At 48.5% G+C, this 21593-nt stretch overlaps 1 protein-coding gene across 1 annotated transcript in view; it reads left to right on the top strand.

The window, feature by feature from the left end:
* The first annotated feature begins 427 nt into the window (after positions 1 to 427).
* The window catches only part of GNG7 (G protein subunit gamma 7), a 157901-nt gene continuing 136735 nt past the window's right edge, over positions 428 to 21593 (top strand). Inside the window, exon 1 of the mRNA XM_081233841.1 lies at positions 428 to 524. The gene's annotated coding sequence lies outside the window, so the exon portion shown is untranslated. The remainder of the gene's footprint in view (positions 525 to 21593) is intronic.

Below are 21593 nucleotides of genomic sequence, written 5' to 3'. Positions count from 1 at the left end.
TATTGTCCTGCAGGTCAAGCGACTGATTAGGAGGGGACATTCTCCCCCAGCACGTGAGGTAGGATTCGGATTTGAAGCCGCCGCCCAATCCGGGATTCGAACTCGCGAAACGCCTCGCGCCTCCTTGACGTCACTAAGTCACCTCTGAAACTCGGCTCGCTGCCCCGCGGTGGGGTGCCCCACACTGTACCTATTTGTATATTAGCATAGCTCCTCCCCCCTGCGCGTTCTCCCCTTGCGGGTGGCCAGCAGCTGTGCCACTCAACGCTCCGCCTCCCGGCCCCGCCCACGCCCCACGCCCCCACCCCCTCTCCCAGGCGCAGCCTACCCCGCTGCCTGCCCTGCGCCCCGCCCCGAGCCCTGGCTCCCGCTGCCGGCGCCCGCGATTGGCCGCGTTGGGCTCCAATGCCCGCCCCCTGAGAGCCGCCCCCGCCCCCGCGGAGGGGAGCGAGCGCTCGCGGGCCCGTGGTGGGTTCGGCTGCGCTGCGTGAGGGGCTGAGGCGGCCGTGGTGGCGCGAGCGCAGGTAAGGGCGCGTGCGGCCGCGATTTGGGCCGGGGTCTACCGCCCCCGCCTCGAGTGCCGGGGGCAGGGCGCGGCTGGGGCGGAGGGGAGGCCCGGGCGGCCGCGGGTGGCGAGTCCTGGAACGGCTGCGGACGGAATCGGGGGTCGGGGACTGTGAGGAGGGGCCGGGGATCCGGCTTAGGGGTTGGGGTCGGGGTTCCTGAAGGGGGTGCTGGGCCGGGGGTTTGGGGTGGAGTTAGGGGCTGGAGCTGGGGGTCGAGGTTAGCTGGGGAGGGGACTGCGATGGAGTTGGGGGTCCCGGTGGCCGAGGAGGGTGATCGAGGAACTCGGGGTCAGGGTGAGCTGGCACAGGGCCAGAGAGCTGAGTTGTGGGGAGCCGAGGGAAGAGGGGGGGTCAGGCTCTTTTCAGAAAGCTTCCGAGGGCTATCAGGAGAAATGGAGAGTTAGGAGTCTGTGAGTGATGAGAAAGGAGGGGTGGGGGAGGGAGGTGGGATAGAAGCTGAGAGAACCCCCCCTTTTTGCAGGAGGTTGATTATTCAGGAGGAAATGGGGAGATCTCGGTTAGAAGTCAGTTATGAGGATTGCGGAGGGGAATCCCCCCCACTTTGGCTAGTCATCTGGTGTAGAAGGGGGCATGGGGCAGAAACCCCTTGGCAAGGCAGTGAGCTGCAGGAGATGGGCTTCGGACACACTTTGCAAGTTTTGTTTCTGGGAGGCAGAGGGGAAGCAGAAAGGCTCGTGTTGGTGACCGAATTTTTCAGGAATTTGGGGGCTCAGGAGCACGGAATCAAAGTGGGAGTTTTGGGGACAATGATATTGAGGGAAGTGGGTGGCGCTTTTATTTTTCCTGGGGAGCGGGGGTTGCTCGGGGCTGGAAGGTGGGCGGTAGAAGACAGGCGTGATGAGCAGCAAAGAGCCTTCACCACTGCTAGGTGTCAGCGAGGCAAACGCCAAGTTCACAGACTTGTTCAGTCGCGTGCTGTGGTCTTGCACGGGTTGAGAGTGTAGCGGGCTCTGGAAGGTGGGCCTGTGTTCCCATGTCCACTCGGGCTGCTTGCTTGGCTGTGTCGCCTCTGGGGATTTAGCTTACTCCTCTGTAAAGTGGGAAATAATAAAATAGGAGCAGGTACCTCATAGGATGGCTGCGAGGGTCAAATGAGGGGATGCGTGTACCTCGCACGCTCCTGGCACATGGCGAGGGTACGTGCGCGTTGATAATAATGTTCTAAATTAAGTTTTTTTGGGGGGGAGGAAGGTGGGTGGGTAGAATTACTGGGTTGTCAGGGAGGGGAGGGAAGAAATCACTTGAAGCTTGACACCAGTCCCTCAATCTTGGGGTGCACGTAGGAATCCCCTCTGGAGCTTTAAAAAAGAATCTGCAAAAGAAAACTGTTTCTTCATATTATTAAAAATGAGGGGAAAACAACAACAACAAAAGCCAGATCTACCTGCATCTGCCTGGATTCTGAAGCTTTATCAAGGAACAAGCACATTTACTTAAGAGAAAGTTTCTCGGGTGGTTTTGATGAAGTGTACCCCACAGGAGCCATTTGGATGTGTGCCCTGAAGGGGACCACTGGGCCACGATTATATGAGCTTTACAGCTTGAGTTCACGATGGACCACCCCTTGGCAGTGCTGGCAAACATCGCACTGCTGGCATTGGGGCCGGGTCTGTGGGGAGCCGTCCTGGGCACTGGGGGGGCGTGGAGTAGCATCCCTGGCCCCATCCGCTCGATTCCAGGACTCCTGCCCCGCCAGTGTGACAATGACAGATGTCCCCAGATGTCTCCCCCTCCCCCCAGGGAGCAGAATCACCCCTGGTGGAGACACCTTTCGGAAACAAAACTAAGTTATTTTCTCCTTTAAAGATCACAGCTCGCCTTTGATCCTTAGGAAGTATGGCCATTCAGATTTGGGTTGGTTTTTATATCATCTCGTGTTCTGGTTTTGAGAAGAAAAAAAAAATCACACTGCTTTTAGAGAATTTTAGAAATGCTGACTTCTTTCTAGGTAGGTCTTTTGTGTGGCTTTTGAACACTTATACTGATCTTGAATATAGGATTAATTGATTGGCTGCAGTCGCTGAAAGATGCCTACATTTGCGATTTGTTTCCTTGGTTGTAACCTAGTGCAGGAGGCTTCTACAGGAGCTTGAGTTCTTTCAGTGGTTCTTGGTCTTCAGCTGCAAATAATTGTGACTGATGCCGTTGTTTTCTGCTCCATGTTTCCTAAAGCCTGGGGCCCTATAGTTTGAAGGGAAAGATAACTGAATATGAATTACCCTGACACACAGACAGTTCAGCTTCGTGCTTACTGAATGGAAGCATTTTTTTGGGTACACCCTGTTGTGGTGTAAAAAGTGCCTTCTTCTCACCAAAGTGTTATTACAGGTTTTCTCATTTGCATCTGGAAACAAATAGTCGTCTTTAAAATTGTATTTCCTATGGCATTTGTGTTGTTTTTCTTTTGGCTGTGCCGAGGGGCATGCAGGATCTTAGGTCCCCAGCCAGGGAATGAACCCGTGCCCCCTGCAGTGGAAGCACAGTCTTAACCACTGGACCGCCAGGGAAGTCCCAGGCATTTGTGTTCTTGAAGCTCCTGTGTAATTTCTTAGGAAAGCGTGGTTGGGCCTGGCCTCCATGACTTTGGAACTTTCTGGAGCTTTCTAGAGGGGACGGTACCCAGGACAGTTGCGTGATTGCTGGGTGTTGACCCAAACTTCAACCCCTTCCATTGCTCCCCGCAGGCTGCTGTGTCTTCACAGCCCAAGGGAGATGGGCCGAGCCACGTCTTTGTTCTGGGAAGGTTTGTCTCCTGCAGGCCCCGTCCTTGACGATGTCAAGGTTTGCCATGTTCAATGCTCCTTTCAACAGCTCTGGACCTTGCTTTTCACCGCTTCTCTCTTGTGCTGCCCTTGGGCATGGTGTCTCCCTCTCTCTCTTCAGGGTCTAGAGAAAAGTGTTCATTCTGTATGTCACCCAGGAGACCTCAGAGACCAGACTGGGTCACTGAAAAGGTGGGTGACTTGTCCCAGGCACTCACATCCCGCCCCCTCCTCGTCCACGCTGTGACGTTGCATCTTGTCCTGCCAGCTGGTGGATAGGGGGGCTTGTGGGCAGCTCTGAGACTCTAACAGAAACAGTACCAGTTCTCCCTGAGAACCTTGCAAAGGGGAAAAGTCTTACTCTTTTATTTTTTAAATTGAGGTACAATTGCCATTTCATAAAACTCAGCCACTTTAGCACACAGTTCAGTTTTTTCGTACGTTTATCGAGTTGTGCAACAATCTCTAGAAACCCGTCTTAGAACCTTCCATCACCTCAGTAAGATCTCTGTCCCCGTGAGCAATCACCCTGATCCCCCTTCCCCAGCTGACAGCCACGCAGCCACTCTCTGTGTCTGTGGATCGGCCTGTTCTGGACGTTTCCCATCAGTGGAATCACACACTGTGTGTCCTTCTGAGTCTGGCTTCTCTCACTGAGCATCGTGTCCTCAGGGTCCATCCACGTGGTAGCGAGTGTCAGGGCTTCTCTCCTTTCGTGGCTGAGGGACGTTCCCGTGTGTGGAGGGACACGTGTTTATCCCTTCACCTGTCGGTGGACATCTCAGCTGCTCCCACATTTTGGCAGTAAAGAATCGTGCTGCTATGTAAATGGCTTTTTTCCTGGACATTTGACAGCCCACTAAACTGAAGCTCAGAGGTTGGGGGTGGTCATTCGGGCATCAGCCCCCCCGGATCTGCCTTTCTCTCTCCCATCTGTGTTTCTTACCCCCTTGAGTTAAGTGTTTCCCCATCTCTCGATCAGATCATCCCAGCTGGCAGATCAGCCTCTGGTCTCTCCCGCTCCGATGGGTTGAGCCCCCCACCATGACCAGAATCTTCTCTCTAAAGCTGAGATTGGTTCATCATTTCCCCGCCACCTTCACCAGCTCATCACCCACTCGACAAAATTGAGATTGCTCCCTTGGCCCTTGATGGCACCGGGGAGTTGGACCCATCCCACCTTCGGAGTGACCTTCACTTGGCCTCCAGTTACCACTGCTCCCGTTCCTCCTGGCCGCCCGCCCAGCTCAGGCCCCCCAGCTTTCCTGGATGGTGCAGTGTGCCGTCTCCTTTGTCTGAAACCTTCCTTCCTTCCTTCCTCTCCCCAACAAAGGCTGGTTGTGTGCCTATTTTAAGCTTCAGACCGGGTGCCAGGCTCCGGGAGCACCACGTGAATGGGACGCTTGTGTGCGTGTGTGGGGCAGCGTAGAGACAGGGCCCCGGGGCCTTTCTGTCCCTGGCCCGGCTCTCTGAGTTGGGGTCCCTGGGGGTGGCGGAGATGGGGGCCCAGGCCTGTGTGTTCCATGAGCTCCCCAGGTACGCGGTGACAGGAAAAAGTCTCTTGGGGGGCGGAGAGGTGGGGATGACACCTGTGCATAGGACGTCAGGGGCAGAGGCCAGAGAGAAGTTTTTCACCGAGAAGTTTGCCAGGGGACAGGGTCTCCCCCTCTCTGGGCACGCTGGACCCTGGGGCTTGTCATCCTCTGTCCGGGGCCCTCCTGGGCACCGTGTCTGTGGAGCACCTCCTCGGCTTCCACCCTGTCGATGCCGGGATGCAGTGCCGAGGGGGAGAAACCGATTTGTAGAAGTTGCTCCCCTTTTTGGAGTTTCTGAAAATTAACTGTTTGGAGATGATAAAAGACAAGAAGGTGACCCATCTTTGCAGCATGTCAATTAGTTTGCTTTTCATGACTGTGGGTGTGCATGGGTGTGTACATGTGAGTTTCCGCAGGTCTTTGCTAACGTGATGAGGTGCCAGGCGAGGGGCCAGGTGAATCTGGGGTGCAAATTAATTTGAAACCTGCCCGCCAGCTCTGCTTTGTGACAGTTACCAATGATCATATCTTTTGTCCTTGGTTGTCAAGGCCGTGACCCCTGCCCCTGCCTTCTTAAGAAGCTCCTTAATTTGTTGGACAAAAAAGTCAAGAGAAATCAAAAACAGGAGATGCATCCAGCCAAGTCCGTGCAGCTCCCGTGCTGGAGCAGACAGGCTGTGGCTGGGAGGGTCAGAATAAGGCCCCGGCCCTGCCAGCCTTGCCTTTGCCTACTTGTGTGACTTTCCTGGGGCCCCCGTAACAAAGCGCCACAGACCAGGTGGCCTGAAGCAACAGAAATCTGCCTTTTCCCAGTCCTGGAGGCCAGAAGTCTGAAATCAGTGTGGGTCGAGCCACGCTTCCCCTGGGGGCTCCAGGGCAGGGTCCTTCCTGCCTCTTCCAGCTTCTGGAACGTGGTAGTTTCCAGCAACTCTTGGTGCTCTGTGGCTTATAGATGCATCACTCCGGTCTCAGCCTCGGTCATCACGTGGCCATCACCCTGTGTGTCTGTCAAAGAAAACCCAGAGCTGGACAGTAGTTAGAACAGTAAAAACAGACTTTACCTTGAAACGATTGCAACGGGGAAAAGAAACCTCAGTGTAGAACCAGGCTCCGCTCTGAATACAGCACGGACAAGTGGGGACGCATAGCCAAGGAGCTGGTGGGGGTCCGTGGATGGAAAATGGCCAAGAGGAAACATAAGGGGAGATTCTGGTTAAAGGAACCTCTGAGGATTCCGGCTGCAGGTGGCCGGACCAGACATCACCTGGGGGAGGGGCTGAGGAGCCGGAGCAGGTATTGGGAGTTATCAGATGTGGAGGCTCGGCGGGGGCGGGGGTTCTCAATCAACCAACTTAGCAGGATCCTTGTTAAAACTGGACGACGCAGAGATGAACATGGGAACCCAGACGTCGAGGTCCCATTGAAAAGTTCAAGGTAGCCTGAGTAGAATCGGGTCAAGGAGAGAATCTTTATCAAGTCTCACGCGTGTCCACATTTTCCTCTTCTGAGGACACCAGTTGTTGGCTTAGGGCCACCCTACTCCGTGTGACCTCACTTTAGCTCGATGACACCCACAAAGATGCCATTTCCAAATCAGGTCCCATTCCCAGCTACCAGGCCTAGGAAGCGCACGTATCTTTGGAGGGGGGACACTACCCCATGCCCCCAGAAAGGGTTCACCCTCGTGGGGTGAGAGTCAGCTTTTGTGGGGCCCTGTGGTCCTAGTTTCTAAATGCCCTTTTCCCCTCTCCCCCCGTTCCCTCTCTCTCAACACTGGAAAAGTCAGCATTGGCACCATCTGACAGAAAATGGAGAACTCGGGGCCTGACTGGGCCCCTGGGAGGAAGCGGGAGTTTTCAAGTTCACGGGGACAGGAGCGTGGAGGAGGTCACAGGTTACCTCGCAGCCCCGGGGAAGCTCTTGGTTATTTGTCATCTGTAGGACGGGGCAGGAACACCCTCCTTGGCCACTTCCAGGCTGTGCAGATCCAGTGAGGCACCTCCGGAGGAGGTGGTGGGAATTTTCTGTAAATATGAGGCATTCTTGTTATTAACGTGATGGGTTTGATTAAGGCAGGGCTTCTCCTCCTGGGCAGTGTGGACACTGGGGGTCCGTCCGGTCATCCTCTCTGGGGGGCTGTCCTGGGCACTGTGAGGTGTGGAGCAGCCTCCCTGGACCGCACCCACTCGATGCCAGGAGCCCCCAGTTCTGATAACCACAGATGCCTGAGACATGGCCCAGTGTCCCCTGAGGGGGTGGAGTCACCCGCAGATGGGAACCATTGGGCTGAACTCTGTCTAATAAGAGTTTACAATTCTATGATTGCACTAAAGTAAAAAGATACTTTGTTTTGTAATTTTTAAATTTTTTATTTTATTTTTATTTATTTATCTTTGGTCACATTGGGTCTTCGCTGCTGAGCACGGGCTTTGTCTAGTTGCGGCGAGCGGGGGCTACTCTTTGTTGTGGTGTGTGGGCTTCTCATGGTGGTGGCTTCTCTTGTTGCAGAGCACGGGCTCTAGGCGCGCGGGCTTCAGTAGTTGTGGCACGTGGGCTCAGTAGTTGTGGCTCGAGGGCTCTAGAGCGCAGGCTCAGTAGATGTGGCGCACGGGCTTAGCTGCTCCACGGCATGTGGGATCTTCTCGAAGCAGGGCTTGAACCCGTGTCCCCTGCATTGGCAGGCGGATTCTTAATCACTGTGCCACCAGGGGAGTCCCCAAAGATACTTTTTTTAATAGACTGTTTTTTGCTTATTTCTTTTTGTTTTCTGTTTTTATTTTTTGGCTGTGCCGCACAGCATGTGGGATCTTAGTTTCCAGATCAGGGATCGAACCAGCACCCCCTGCACTGGAAGTGAGGAGTCTTAACTACTGGACTGCCAGGGAAGTCCTTTAATAGTCTTTTTTTTTTTTAGAGCAGTTTTAGGCACAGCAAAACTGAGCAGAAGGTACAGAGGTTTCCCGTACGCCCCTGCCCCCCATGTGGACACAGCCTCCCCCATCATCACCGTCCCCCACCAGTGGGACATTCGTTGTAATCAAGAAACCTACATGGACATGTCACTATCACCCAGTGTCTGTAGTTGACCTGAGGGTTCCCACTTGGTCTTGTATGTTCTACGGGTTGAGACAGATGCATACGGACATGTATCCACCTTGACAGTACCATGCGGAATAGTTTCACTGCCCTAAAAATCCTCTGTGCTCTGCCAGTTCATCCTCCCTCCCCGTTATTTTGTTTTTATGGGCAAGGGGCTAAGAACAGCTTAGTAACTTTGAGTGCCCATAGGGACAGGTTTAACTCTGTAGTGTACGGAGTTTTATATGAATTATTCCTCCATGGTCTTCACTCCAAAAAGCCATGCTGTCCAAACAGAAACAGGATTTGAGCCTCAGATGTAATTGTATTTTTAAATTTTTTTTTGGCTGCGTTGGGTCTTTGTTGCTCCACGCGGGCTTTCTCTAGTTGGCGGTGAGCGGGGGCTGCTCTTCATTGTGGTGTGTGAGCTTCTCATTGCTGTGACTTCTCTTGTTGCGGAGCATAGACTGTAAGCGTGTGGGCTTCAGTACTTGTAGCACATGGGCTCAGTAGTTACGGCTCGCGGGTCCTAGAGCGCGTGGGCTTCAGTAGTTGTAGCACACGGGCTTAGTTGCTCCTCGGCATGTGGGATCTTCCCGGACCAGGGCTCAAACCTGAGTCCCCTCCATTGGCGGGTAGATTCTTAACCACTGCGCCACCAGGGAAGTCCCTATTTTTTAATATTTTAAAATTTTATTTTATTGAAGTATAGTTGATTGACAATGTTGTGTTAATTTCTGCTGTACAGCAAAGTGACAGTTATACACATATATACATTTTTAAAAAAATTTTGTTTCCTGTTACGGTTTATCCCAGGAGTTTGGATATAGTTCCCTGTGCTCTACAGTAGGACCTTGTTGTTTATCCATTCTAAATGTAATAGTTTGCATCTACTAACCCCAAACTCCCATTCCATCCCTTTCTCTCCCTTGCTCCCCCTTGGCAACCACAAGTCTGTTCTCTGTGTCTGTGAATCTGTTTCTGTTTCATGGATAGGTTCATTTGTGCCATATTTTAGATTCCACATATAAGTGCTATCATGTGGTATTTGTGTTTCTTTTTCTAACTTACTTCACTTAGTATGATAATCTCTAGTTGTATCAATGTTGCTGAAAATGGCATTATTTTGTCCTTTTTTATGGCTGAGTAGTATTCCACTGTATATATGTACCACACCTTCTTTATGCATTCATCTGTCCGTGGACATTTAGGTTGTTTCCATGTCTCAGCTATTGTGAGTAGTGCTGCTATGAACATAGGAGTCCATGTATCTTTTTGAATTAGAGTTTTTTCCAGATATATGCCCACTTGGTGGGTCATTTTTAGAGCTACTGAAATATCTGCAGGTTGAAAATGTGGATTGAGAATCAGAGCATCTTGGAAAGTCAGTTGTGGAAGGGCCCCGAGATTGTCCAGTCCAGGGGGCAGCGTGGCTTATGGGCCAGATCCTCCATCACCATCTATTTTTTTTAAACTTTTTTTCTTTAAATTTTATTTATTTATTTATTTATGGCTGTGTTGGCTCTTCGTTTCTGTACGAGGGCTTTCTCTAGTTGTGGCAAGTGGGGGCCACTCCTCATCGCGGTGCGCAGGCCTCTCACTATCGCGGCCTCTCTTGTTGCAGAGCACAGGCTCTAGACGCGCAGGCTCAGTAATTGTGGCTCACGGGGCTAGTTGCTCCGCGGCATGTGGGATCTTCCCAGACCAGGGCTCGAACCCATGTCCCCTGCATTGGCAGGCAGATTCTCAACCACTGCGCCACCAGGGAAGCCCCACCATCTATTTTTGTAAGGCCCCTGAGCTAAGAATGGTTTTTCTGTTTGTTTGTTTGTTGTTTTGGCCCTGCCTTGCGGCTTGCGGGATCTTAGTTCCCCGACCAGGGATTGAACCCAGGCCCTCGGCAGTGAAAGCACTGAGCTCTAACCACTGGTCCACCAGGGAATGGGCCATCAGGGAATTCCCAGAATGGTTTTTACATTTTTCTTTTTTCTTTTTCTTTTTAATTGGGATATAGTTGCTTTACAATGTTTTATTAGTTTCTGCTGTACAACGAAGTGAATCAGCTATATGTATACATATATCCCCTCCCTCTTGGACCTCCTCTCACCCCGCATCCCACCCATCTAGGTCAGCACAGAGCACAGAGCTGAGCTTCCTGTGCTATACAGCAGGTTCCAACTAGCTATCCGTTTTACACAGAGCAGTGCACATACGTCAATCCCAGTCTCCCAATTCATCTCCCTCCCCCGGCCCCCCACTGTGTCCACACGTCAGTTCTCTCTGTCTGCGCCTCTATTCCTGCCCTTCAAACAGGTTCATCTGTACCATTTTTAAATGGTTGAAAAAAATCAAACGAGGCCTGATATGTCATGACGCATGAAAATTACAGAGTTCACATTTCAGTGTCCAGAAGCAAAGTCTTATTGGCACAGATCCACATGCATCCGTTCACGTGTTGCTCATGGCGGCTTTCCCACCACACACGAGACGCTAAGGCTCACAAAGCAGGAAACATTGATTCTTTGGCCCCTTCCAGAAAAAGTCTGGCCTCCCCTCTAGTCCAACTTGTGTGATTTACAGATGGTGAGATGGTTTCACAGGTTCATGACAATGCTGGGACTTGAACTTGGGGTTTCATAGCTTTTATGGTTTCATTTAAGCTCTAGTATTGGGAGAGCAAATAATACTTGACTTCTGAGACGTTGCCTCTGATGCTGCCTAGTTAGGAGCTTGGATTCCCATAGCCTTCTGGGTGAGCGGGGGTTAATGATTTGGGAACAACTGTATGGAATGATTATATTTCCCGTAGCATCGTGCCCTACTGAGATGGATCATTGATTTTCTGTAGTGTCACGAGACGTGAGGGACACGCGTCTTAGAAATAACAGGCTCCTAGATTTAAAGAACCGTGGCCTCTGATAGCTCAAAAATAGGTCGCATTTTAAGACATCAATTATGTTTATTATAACGTTACTTAAAAATGTACAAACATCAAACTTTGTACATAAATGTCTGTGCTCTTGGGTTTTACATAATGAACAGAAAAAAAGCATGTAAAGTAAATGAAAACAAAATAGTAACACAGTGAAGTAATGGGCATCCAAATGCATGTTCAGATGAACCCTTGTAATGTCAGGCGATGGGTGTTTTTTAGAAAGATGTTCCAAGAGCCACAGTTTGCCACGCAAAGCGTCCCAGAGCAAGCTTGGAAAAGGCCAGGTTGCCGTGAAAGCTGAGGCTCCCTTCCCTGGGCTGGGGCTCCTTGCCCAGCACCTGCTGAACTTAGCACTGCCTCTCTCTTTGGGTTGCGAAACTGACAGATTAGTTCTTCCAGGCTGACTTGTAAATATTTGAGGCACCAGCCAGAAATGGAATTTTTTTTCCCCTTCAAATTGCTACTTAATGAAATGCAGAGCTGTTCTTTTTTTTTTTTTTTTTTTTTTTTTCAGAGTTGTTTTTGACTTGAATGATTGACAGCAGTAGGTGATGGGAGGAAGCTGGGCTGGTGGGGCTTTGGGGAGGAGCTGGGCGGTTTTTATTGTTTAAAAAAATAGATTGGCTCTGTTCTGTCTCTCTGTCTCTGTCTCTCTGTCTGTCTCTCTTTGTCTCTCTCCTTCTGTCTCTGTCTTTCTGTCTCTCTTTCTCTCTGTCTCTCTCTTTTTCTGTCTGTCTCTCCCTCTGTCGCGGTCTCTCTGTCTTTGTCTCTGTCTCTCTCTGTCTCTTTCTATCTCTCTCTCTCTCTCTCTCTGACTGTCTCTTCTTCTCTGTCTCTCTTCCTCTCTCTCATCAGACGGTTCCAGGAGCTTCTCAGGGGCTGTGTAAAGAAAACAAAGCATGTCCAGTTATGTTGACAAACCTCACATGTGTGTGCAGTTTGGGGCCATGAAGGACAGGGGACCAGGGTTCTGGAACCTCAGGTTCCAGTCTCAGCTCCATTTCTTTCTTTTTTTTTTGTTTTTTTTTGTTTTTTGCGGTACGTGGGCCGCCCCTCACTGTTGTGGCCTCTCCCGCCGCGGAGCACAGGCTCCAGACGCGCAGGCCCAGCGGCCACGGCTCACGGGCCCAGCCGCTCCGCGGCACGTGGGATCCTCCCGGACCGGGGCACGAACCCGCGTCCCCTGCACCGGCAGGCAGACTCTCAACCACTGCGCCACCAGGGAAGCCCTTTCTTTTTTTAAAAAAAATATTTTATTATTTACTTGTTGTGCCGGGTCTTAGTTGCTGCATGTGGGCTCCTTAGTTGTGGCATGAGAACTGTTAGTTGCGGCATGCATGTGGAATCTAATTCCCTGGCCAGGGATCGAATCCAGACCCCCTGCATTGGGAGCGCAGAGTCTTAGCCACTGCGCCACCAGAGAAGTCCCTCAGCTCCATTTTTTATTTCCAAATTGTCAAAGTTCCCCGTCCTCTGGGCCTCCACTTCTCTCACTGTGAAATGGGGTGTAGGATAAGCTGATGCCCATGCCCATCGCTCTGGGTGCCACAGCCAGCACCCCACATGTCGTGTCTAAGAAGGATAGTGGGCTGCATTCCGAGATTTGCTTTTTAAAAAAAAATTTTATTGAAGTATAGCTGATTTACAATGTGTTAATTTCTGCTGTATAGCAAAGTGATTCAGTTATACATATATACTCTTTTTCATATTCTTTTCTATTATAGATTATTACAAGATATTGAATATAGTTCCCTGTGCTCTATAGTAGGACCTTGTTGTTTACCCATCCTATATATAATAGTTTCATCTGGTAATCCCAAACTCCCTGTTTCTTTTTAATTAACTTTTTTATTTTGGACTAATTTCAGGTGTCCAGAAAAGTCACAGAGGTAGTACAGAGAGTCCCGTGTACCCCTCACCCAACCTCTACCACCACCAGCATCCTGCTTTCCAGGGGTGCCTTTGCCACCCTAGGAAATCAGCATGGGTGCATCACCATTGACTCAAGCCCATACTGAGTTTGGATTTCACTAGCTTCCCCTGATGTCATTTTCTGCCCCAGGGCCCCCTCCAGGATCCCACATGACATTTAGTCGTCAGGTCTTCTTAGCCCCTCTGAGCGATGACAGTTTCTCTAACTTTCCTTGTCTTTCATGCCTGGACAGCTGTGGGGAGGACGGGTCAGGAGTTCTGCAAGATGCCCCTCGGTGTGGGTTAGTTTAATGTTTTTCTCGTGATTAGATCGAGGTTACAGATATGGGGAAGAACCCACAGCTGAGTGCCTTCTCCCCCGACACCCACGTGGCATCACCCAGATGTTAACCTTGAACACCTGCCCCCCCCCCGCCACCGATGCCAGATTCTCCATCCTCTGTGCTATGAACCTTGCCTTGCATCTTTGCAACGTGATGTCAGCTTTTTCCTGTTCGATCATACCCAGCGAAGGCTGTGCTCCTGGAAGTGACTTCGGGGAGTTGAAAACTCATTGTCTTGCATATTGTGGCCGCAGACATTGCTGGGTGTTGGGGAGAAACGTCTTCATCCTACTGTGAGACACATGGGTCCCACCCATCCCAAATCCATGCATTGGTGGGGGGCGGACTTGGACGGGTCCCGCTGCTGGTGACTGAAGTCCCAGCGGAAGCCAGCCCTTCCTGAGTGTTCTGGCCCAGCTTTGCATAGGTGCCATGTTCTGATCAAAGGAGGGGGAGTTTTGAAACCCAGGGTCGAGTTTTTTAAAAAATATATGTATTTATTTATTTATTCATTTTGGCTGCACTGGGTCTTAGTTGTGGCATGTGTATCTTTAGTTGCTGCGTGCGGACTTCTTAGTTGCGGCATGCGGGATCTAGCTCCCCGACCAGGGATCGAACTGGGGTCCCCTGCGTTGGGAGCGTGGAGTCCCACCCCCTGGACCCCCAGGGACGTCCCCGAAACCCCGGGGGAGAGTTTTGGCACAGACGGCCCGAGGCTGTGAAGCCTCCTGAGGGCGCTGCTGCCCCTGCCCTCCCGCCTGGGTCCCTGCCTCCGAGCAGCGCCCTGGGTGCTGGCTCACACATCGGAGGAGCATCTGGCCAAAGCAGAGCCTGCTTTGTGGGGAGGTGTTTGGTGTGTCCTTTAAAAGTGAAGCTGGGCACCCCTGGGAGATGTCTGGGAGAAAGCGGGCAGGAGTTGCCCCTGCTCTGGGACCTGGGATGGTGAATTGGACCCTTTGTTGCTCCGAAGCCTTTTTCTCAGTGGCCTCTTTACTCAGCCATCAACGTCGGGATGGTGCCAGGGGCGGGTGTAGGGACCATCCCATGCATGTTTCCCACCGCCCCAGGGGAGGGCCCTGCCAGTCATGGTAGTTTCTGGGGATCAATAAATCAGTTTATCACATGCCAGACACCATCCCCCTTCCTTCTCCCCTTCCCCCGCCCCCGCCCATCTCTGCTCAGCAGCGTGTGAGCACCCTAACTCACCTCCCTGCGTCCACTTCCGCCCACTCTGATTTGTTTTGTTTTTTCATCGTGGTCAGTTACACGTCGCTTTAAATTCACCACTTTAACCGTTTTTAGTGTACAGAGCTCAGCAGCATTAAGTACAATCACGCTGTTGTGCGACCACTGCCCCCCTCCCGCCCCCGCATCTGTCCTGCACCTTTTCATCTTGTGTATTTGAAACTGTCCCCATTAAACACTCCCCTGTCCCCCTCCCCAGCCCCTGACAACCAGGAACCCACTCTGACTGTGGATCTGCCTGTTCCGGACGTTTCCCATCAATGGAATCACACCCTGTGTGTCCTTCTGTGTCTGGCTGCTGTCACTGAGCATCGTGTTCTCAGGGTCCGTCCACGTTCATATTTTACAGCAGAATAGTATTCCTTTGTACGCATCTGCCACGTTGTTTTGATGCATTCATCTGTCGATGGGCATTGAGGTGTTTCCACTTCTCCGTTCCTGTGACTCGGGCTGCAGTGAACGTTTGTCTGAAGGTTTTTGTGTGGATGGCTGTTTTCAGTCCTCTCGGGTGGATAACCAGGAGTGGCATTGCGGGGACGCGCAGGCTCAGCGGCCATGGCTCACGGGCCCAGCCGCTCTGCGGCATGTGGGATCTTCCCGGACCGGGGCACGAACCTGTGTCCCCTGCATCGGCAGGCAGACTCTCAACCACCGCGCCACCAGGCAAGCCCTCATCATCTGTTTTTAAACCTCTAGATTGTTTGTGCTTCTCTGCCTGGTGGGATTTTCATCCATTTGCTGCTTCTCTCGCAGCTCAGCCCTGGGGGGCTTTGGCAGGATTTGAGTTCTTCTGGCTGATTCCATTCACCGGCTCCCCGCCTTCATCCTTGCTCCTCTACAGCCGGCCTGGGGCAGCTTTCTTTGCACTGTTGATTTGTCTCCCTCCTGCCTCTGGGGTCGCACTTCTGCTTCCTTCCCCTGGCCTGGAATGCCCTCTGTTCTCTGTTCTGACAAATGCCACCTCCTTGCTGTCAGCCTGACCCTCCTACTGCCCTCCCTTCCCCGTGCCTGGCTTCAACTTACTCCTGTGTCCAGTGATGACACCCTGAACCCACCGGACTCCCAGCCACCTCCGCTCAGCAGTCGCCGGGGGACCTCACCCAGTTTTCTTTAGCCTGAGCTTCAGTGTTTGGTTGGTTGGTTGGTTTTATAAAGGAGGCTCCTGCCTCAAGGGTGGTCAAGCAGACCACACAGAATGTTATGTCTAGTAGCCAGCAAGGATTAAATGTGCAGGAAGAAATGGGTTTTTTATTCAGACAAAAGCATGGAAGAGTGAAAAAGGCAGAAGCAAGCTGTGATAGAGTGATGGCCCCAAGGACGTCCCCGTTCTGGTCCTGGGGCCTGTGGACATGTCACCTCACGGGGCAGAGGGGACTTTGCGGGTGCAATTAAGTTAAGGCCCGTGAGATGAGGATGACCCTAGATTCCCGGTGGGCCCAGCGTCATCCCAGTGTCCTTATAAGAGGGAGGTGAGAGGGTCAGGGGCAGAGAGAGATGGGAGATGCTGCGCTGCTGGCTGTGAGGATGCAGGAGGGGCCATGAGCCAGGGATGCGGTGCCTCTAGAAGCTGGAAAAGGCGGAACCGATGCTCCCCTGGAGCCTCTGGAAGGACCAGCCCTGCCCACGCCTGGATTTAGCCCCGTGAGGCCCAAGTCACACTCCTGACCCCTGGAACCATGAGAGAATCAATGTGTGTGGGTTTTTTTTTTTTAACATCTTTATTGGAGTATAATTGCCTTACACTGTTGTGTTAGTTGCTGCTGTATAACAAAGTGAATCAGCTATATGTATACGTATAACCCCATATCCCCTCCCTCTTGCGTCTCCCTCCCACCCTCCTTATCCCACCCCTCTAGGTGGTCACAAAGCATAAGTGGGTCTCCCTGTGCTATGCAGCTGCTTCCTACTAGCTATTTATTTTACATTTGGTAATGTATATTTGTTCATGTCACTCTCTCACTTTGTCCCAGTTTACCCTTCCCCCTCCCCATGTCCTCAAGTCCATTCTCTACATCTACGTCTTTATTGCTGACCTGCCCCTAGGTTCTCCAGAACCTTTTTTTTTTTTTTTAGATTCCATTTACATGTGTTAGAATTACGGCATTTCTTTTTCTGACTTACTTCACTCTGTATGACAGTCTCCAGGTCCATCCACCTCACTACAAATAACTCAATTTCGTTTCTTTTTATGGCTGAGTAATATTCCATTGTATATATTTGCCACATCTTCTTTATCCATTCATCTGTTGGTGGACGCTTAGGTTGCTTCCATGTCCTGGCTATTGTAAATAGAGCTGCAATGAACATTGTGGTACATGACTCTTTTGGAATTATGGTTTTCTCAGGGTATACGCCCAGTAGTGGGATTGCTGGGTCATATGGTAGTTCTATTTTTAGTTTTTTAAGGAACCTCCATACTGTTCTCCATAGTGGCTGTATCAATTCATATTCCCACCAGCAGTGCAAGAGGGTTCCCTTTTCTTCACACCCTCTCCAGCATTTATTGTTTGTAGATTTTTTGATGATGGCCATTCTGGCCAGTGTGAGGTGATACCTCATTTTAGTTTTGATTTGCATTTCTCTAATGATTAGTGATGTTGAGCATTTTTTCATGTGTTTGTTGGTAATCTGTATATCTTCTTTGGAAAAATGTCTATTTAGGTCTTCTGCCCATTTTTGGATTGGGTTGTTTGTTTTTTTGATATTGAGCTGCATGAGCTGCTTGTATATTTTGGAGATTAATCCTTTGTCAGTTGCTTCATTTGCAAATATTTTCTCCCATTCTGAGGGTTGTCTTTTCGTCTTTTTCATGGTTTCCTTTTCTGTGCAAAAGCTTTTAAGTTTCATTAGGTCCCATTTGTTTATTTTTGTTTATATTTCCATTTCTTTAGGAGGTAGGTCAAAAAGGATCTTGCTGTGATTTATGTCATAGAGTGTTCTGCCTGTGTTTTACCCTAAGAGTTTTATAGTGTCTGGCCTTACATTTAGGTCTTTAATCCATTTTGAGTTTATTTTTGTGTATGGTATTAGGGAGTGTTCTAATCTCATTCTTTTACATGTAACTGTCCAGTTTGCCCAGTACCACTTATTGAAGAGGCTGTCTTTTCTCCATTGTATATTCTTGCCTCCTTTATCAAAGATAAGGTGACCATATGTGCGTGGGTTTATCTCTGGGCTTTCTATCCTGTTCCATTGATCTATACTTCTGTTTTTGTGCCAGTACCATACCCTCTCGATTACTGTAGCTTTGTAGTGTAGTCTGAAGTCAGGGAGCCTGATCCTCCAGCTCCGTTTTTCTTTCTCAAGATTGCTTTGGCTATTTGGGGTCTTTCGTTTTTCCATAAAAATTGTGAAATTTTTTGTTCTAGTTCTGTGAAAAATGCCATTGGTAGTTTGATAGAGATTGCATTGAATCTGTAGATTGCTTTAGGTACTATAGTCATTTTCACAATGTTGATTCTTGCAATCCAAGAACATGGTATATGTCTCCATCTGTTGGTATCATCTTTAATTTCTTTCATCAGTGTCTTATAGTTTTCTGCATAGAAGTCTTCTGTCTCCTTAGGTAGGTTTATTCCTAGGTATTTTATTCTTTTTGTTGCAGCGGTAAATGGGAGTGTTTCCTTAATTTCTCTTTCAGATTTTTCATCATTAGTGTGTAGGAATGCAAGAGATTTCTGTGCATTAATTTTGTATCATGCTACTCTTCAAATTCATTGATTAGCTCTAGTCGTTTTCTGGTGGCATCTTTAGGATTCTCTAGGTATAGTGTCACATCATCTGCAAACAGTGACAGTTTTACTTCTTTACCGATTTGGATTCCTTTTGTTTCTTTTTCTTCTCTGATTGCTGTGGTTAAAACTTCCAAAATTATGTTGAATAATAATGGTGAGAGTGGGCAATCTTGTCTTATTCCTGATCTTAGTGGAAATGGTTTCAGTTTTTCACCATTGAGGACGATGTTGGCTGTGGGTTTGTCATATATGACCTTTATTATGTTGAGGTAAGTTCCCTCTCTGCCTACTTTCTGGGAGGTTTTTATCATAAATAGGTGTTGAATTTTGTCCAAAGCTTTCTCTGCATCTATTGAGATGATCATATGGTTTTTATCCTTAAATTTGTTAATATGGTGTATCACATTGATTGACTTGCGTATATTGAAGAATCCTTGCATTCCTGGCATAAACCCCACTTGCTTATGGTGTATGATCCTTTTAATGTGCTGCTGTATTCTGTTTGCTACTTTTTTTTTTTTTTTTTTTTTTTGTGGTATGCGGGCCTCTCACTGTTGTGGCCTCTCCCGTTGCAGAGCACAGGCTCCGGACGCGCAGGCTCAGCGACCATGGCTCATGGGCCCAGCCGCTCCATGGCATGTGGGATCTTCCCAGACCAGGGCACGAACCCGTGTCCCCTGCATCGGCAGGCGGACTCTCAACCACTGCGCCACCAGGAAAGCCCTGTTTGCTACTATTTTGTTGAGGATTTTTGCATCTATGTTCATCGGTGATATTGGCCCATAGTTTTCTTTTTTTGTAACATCTTTGTCTGGTTTTGGTATCAGGGTGATGGTGGCCTCGTAGAATGTGTTTGGGAGTGTTCCTCCCTCTGCTAAGGGTTTGAGAAGGATAGGTATTAGCTCTTCTCTAAATGTTTGATAGAATTCACCTGTGAAGCCATCTGGTCCTGGGCTTTTGTTTGTTGGAAGATTTTTTTTTTTTTTTTTTTTTGGAAGATTTTTAATCACAGTTTCAGTTTCAGTGCTTGTGATTGGTCTGTTTGTATTTTCTGTTTCTTCCTGGTTCAGTCTCGGAAGGTTGTGCTTTTCTAAGAATTTGTCCATTTCTTTCAGGTTGTCCATTTTATTGGCATAGAGTTGCTTGTAGTAATCTCTCATGATCCTTTGTATTTCTGCAGTGTCAGTTGTTTCTTCTCCTTTTTCATTTCTAATTCTGTTGATTTGAGTCTTCTCCCTTTTTTTCTTGGTGAGTCTGGCCAATGGTTTATCAATTTTGTTTATCTTCTCAAAGAACCAGCTTTTAGTTTTATTGACCTTTGCTATCGTTTCCTTCATTTCTTTTTCATTGATTTCTGATCTGATCTTTATGATTTCTTTCCTTCTGCTAACTTTGGGGGGTTTTTTGTTCCTCTTTCTCTAATTGCTTTCGGTATAAGGTTAGGTTTATTTGAGATTTTTCTTGTTTCTTGAGGTAGGATTGTATTGCTATAAACCTCCCTCTTAGAACTGCTTTTTGCTGCATCCCATAGGTTTTGGGCCGTCGTGTTTTCATTGTCATTTGTTTCTAGGTATTTTTTGATTTCCTCTTTGATTTCTTCAGTGATATCTTGGTTATTTAGTAGCGTATTGTTTAGCCTCCATGTATTTGTATTCTTTACAGCTTTTTTCCTGTGATTGATATCTAATCTCATAGCGTTGTGGTCGGAAAAGATACTTGATAGGATTTCAATTTTCTTAAATTTACCAAGGCTTGATTTGTGACCCAAGATACGTTCTATCCTGGAGAATGTTCTATGAGCACTTGAGAAGAAAGCGTATTCTGTTGTTTTTGGACGGAATGTCCTATAAATATCAATTAAGTCCATCTTGTTTAATGTATCATTTAAAGCTTGTGTTTCCTTATTTTCATTTTGGTTGACCTATCCATTGGTGAAAGTGGGGTGTTGAAGTCCCCTACTATTATTGTGTTCTGTCGATTTCCCCTTTTATGGCTGTTAGCATTTGCCTTATGTATTGGGGTGCTCCTATGTTGGGTGCATAAATATTTACGATTGTTATATCTTCTTCTTGGATTGATCTCTTGATCATTATGTAGTGTCCTTCTTTGTCTCTTGTAATAGCCTTTATTTTACAGTCTATTTTGTCTGATATGAGAATTGCTACTCCAGCTTTCTTTTGATTTCCATTTGCATGGAATATCTTTTTCCATTGCCTCACTTTCAGTTTGTATGTGTCCCTAGGTCTGAAGTGGGTCTCTTGTAGACAGCATATATATGGGTCTTGTTTTTATATCCATTCAGCCAGTCTGTGTCTTTTGGTTGGAGCATTTCATCCATTTACATTTAAGGTAATTATCGATATGTATGTTCCTATTATCATTTTCTTAATTGTTTTAGGTTTGTTATTGTAGGTCTTTTTTTCCTTCTCTTGTGTTTCCTGCCTAGAGAAGTTCCTTTAGCATTTGTTGTAAAGCTGGTTTGGTGGTGCTGAATCCTCTTAGCTTTTGCTTGTCTGTAAAGGTTTTAATTTCTCTGTGGAATCTGAATGAGATCCTTGCTGGGTAGAGTAATCTTGGTTGTAGGTTTTTCCCTTTCATCACTTTAATTATGTCTTGCCACTCCCTTCTGGCTTGCAGAGTTTCTGCTGAAAGATCAGCTGTTAACCTTATGGGGATTCCCTTCTATGTTATTTGTTGCTTTTCCCTTGCTGCTTTTAATATTTTTTCTTTGTATTTAATTTTTGATAGTTTGATTAATATGTGTCTTGGCGTGTTTCTCCTTAGATTTATCCTGTGTGGGACTCTCTGTGCTTCCTGGACTTGATTGACTATCCTTTCCCATATTAGGGACGTTTTCAACTATAATCCCTTCCAATATTTTCTCAGTCCCTTTCTTTTTCTCTTCTTCCTCTGGGACCCCTATAATTTGAATGTTGGTGTGTTTAATGTTGTCCCAGAGGTCTCTGAGACTGTCCTCAATTCTTTTCATTCTTTTTCTTTGTTCTGCTCTGCAGTAGCTATTTCCACTATTTTATCTTCCAGGTCACTTATCCGTTCTTCTGCCTCAATTATTCTGCTATTAATTCCTTCTAGAGAATTTTTAATTTCGTTTATTGTGTTGTTCATCACTGTTTGTTTGCTCTTTAGTTCTTCTAGGTCCTTCTTAACTGTTTCTTGTATTTTCTCCATTCTATTTCCAAGATTTTGGTTTTTTTTGTTTGTTTGTTTTTTGCGGTACGCGGGCCTCTCACCGCTGTGGCCTCTCCCGTCGTGGAGCACAGGCTCCGGACGTGTAAGCTCGTTGGCCATGGCTCACGGGCCCAGCCGCTCCGCGGCATGTGGGATCCTCCCGGACCAGGGCAAGAACCCGTGTCCCCAGCATCGGCAGGCAGACTCTCAACCACTGCGCCACCAGGGAAGCCCGATTTCCAAGATTTTGGATCACCTTTTCTATCATTACTC

Source organism: Mesoplodon bidens (genome assembly GCF_964165515.1).
Source record: "Mesoplodon bidens genome assembly, chromosome: 4".
NCBI lineage: Eukaryota > Metazoa > Chordata > Mammalia > Artiodactyla > Ziphiidae > Mesoplodon > Mesoplodon bidens.
The sequence above is the reverse complement of the archived record's forward strand: the minus strand, read 5'-3'. Positions and strand labels throughout refer to the sequence as shown.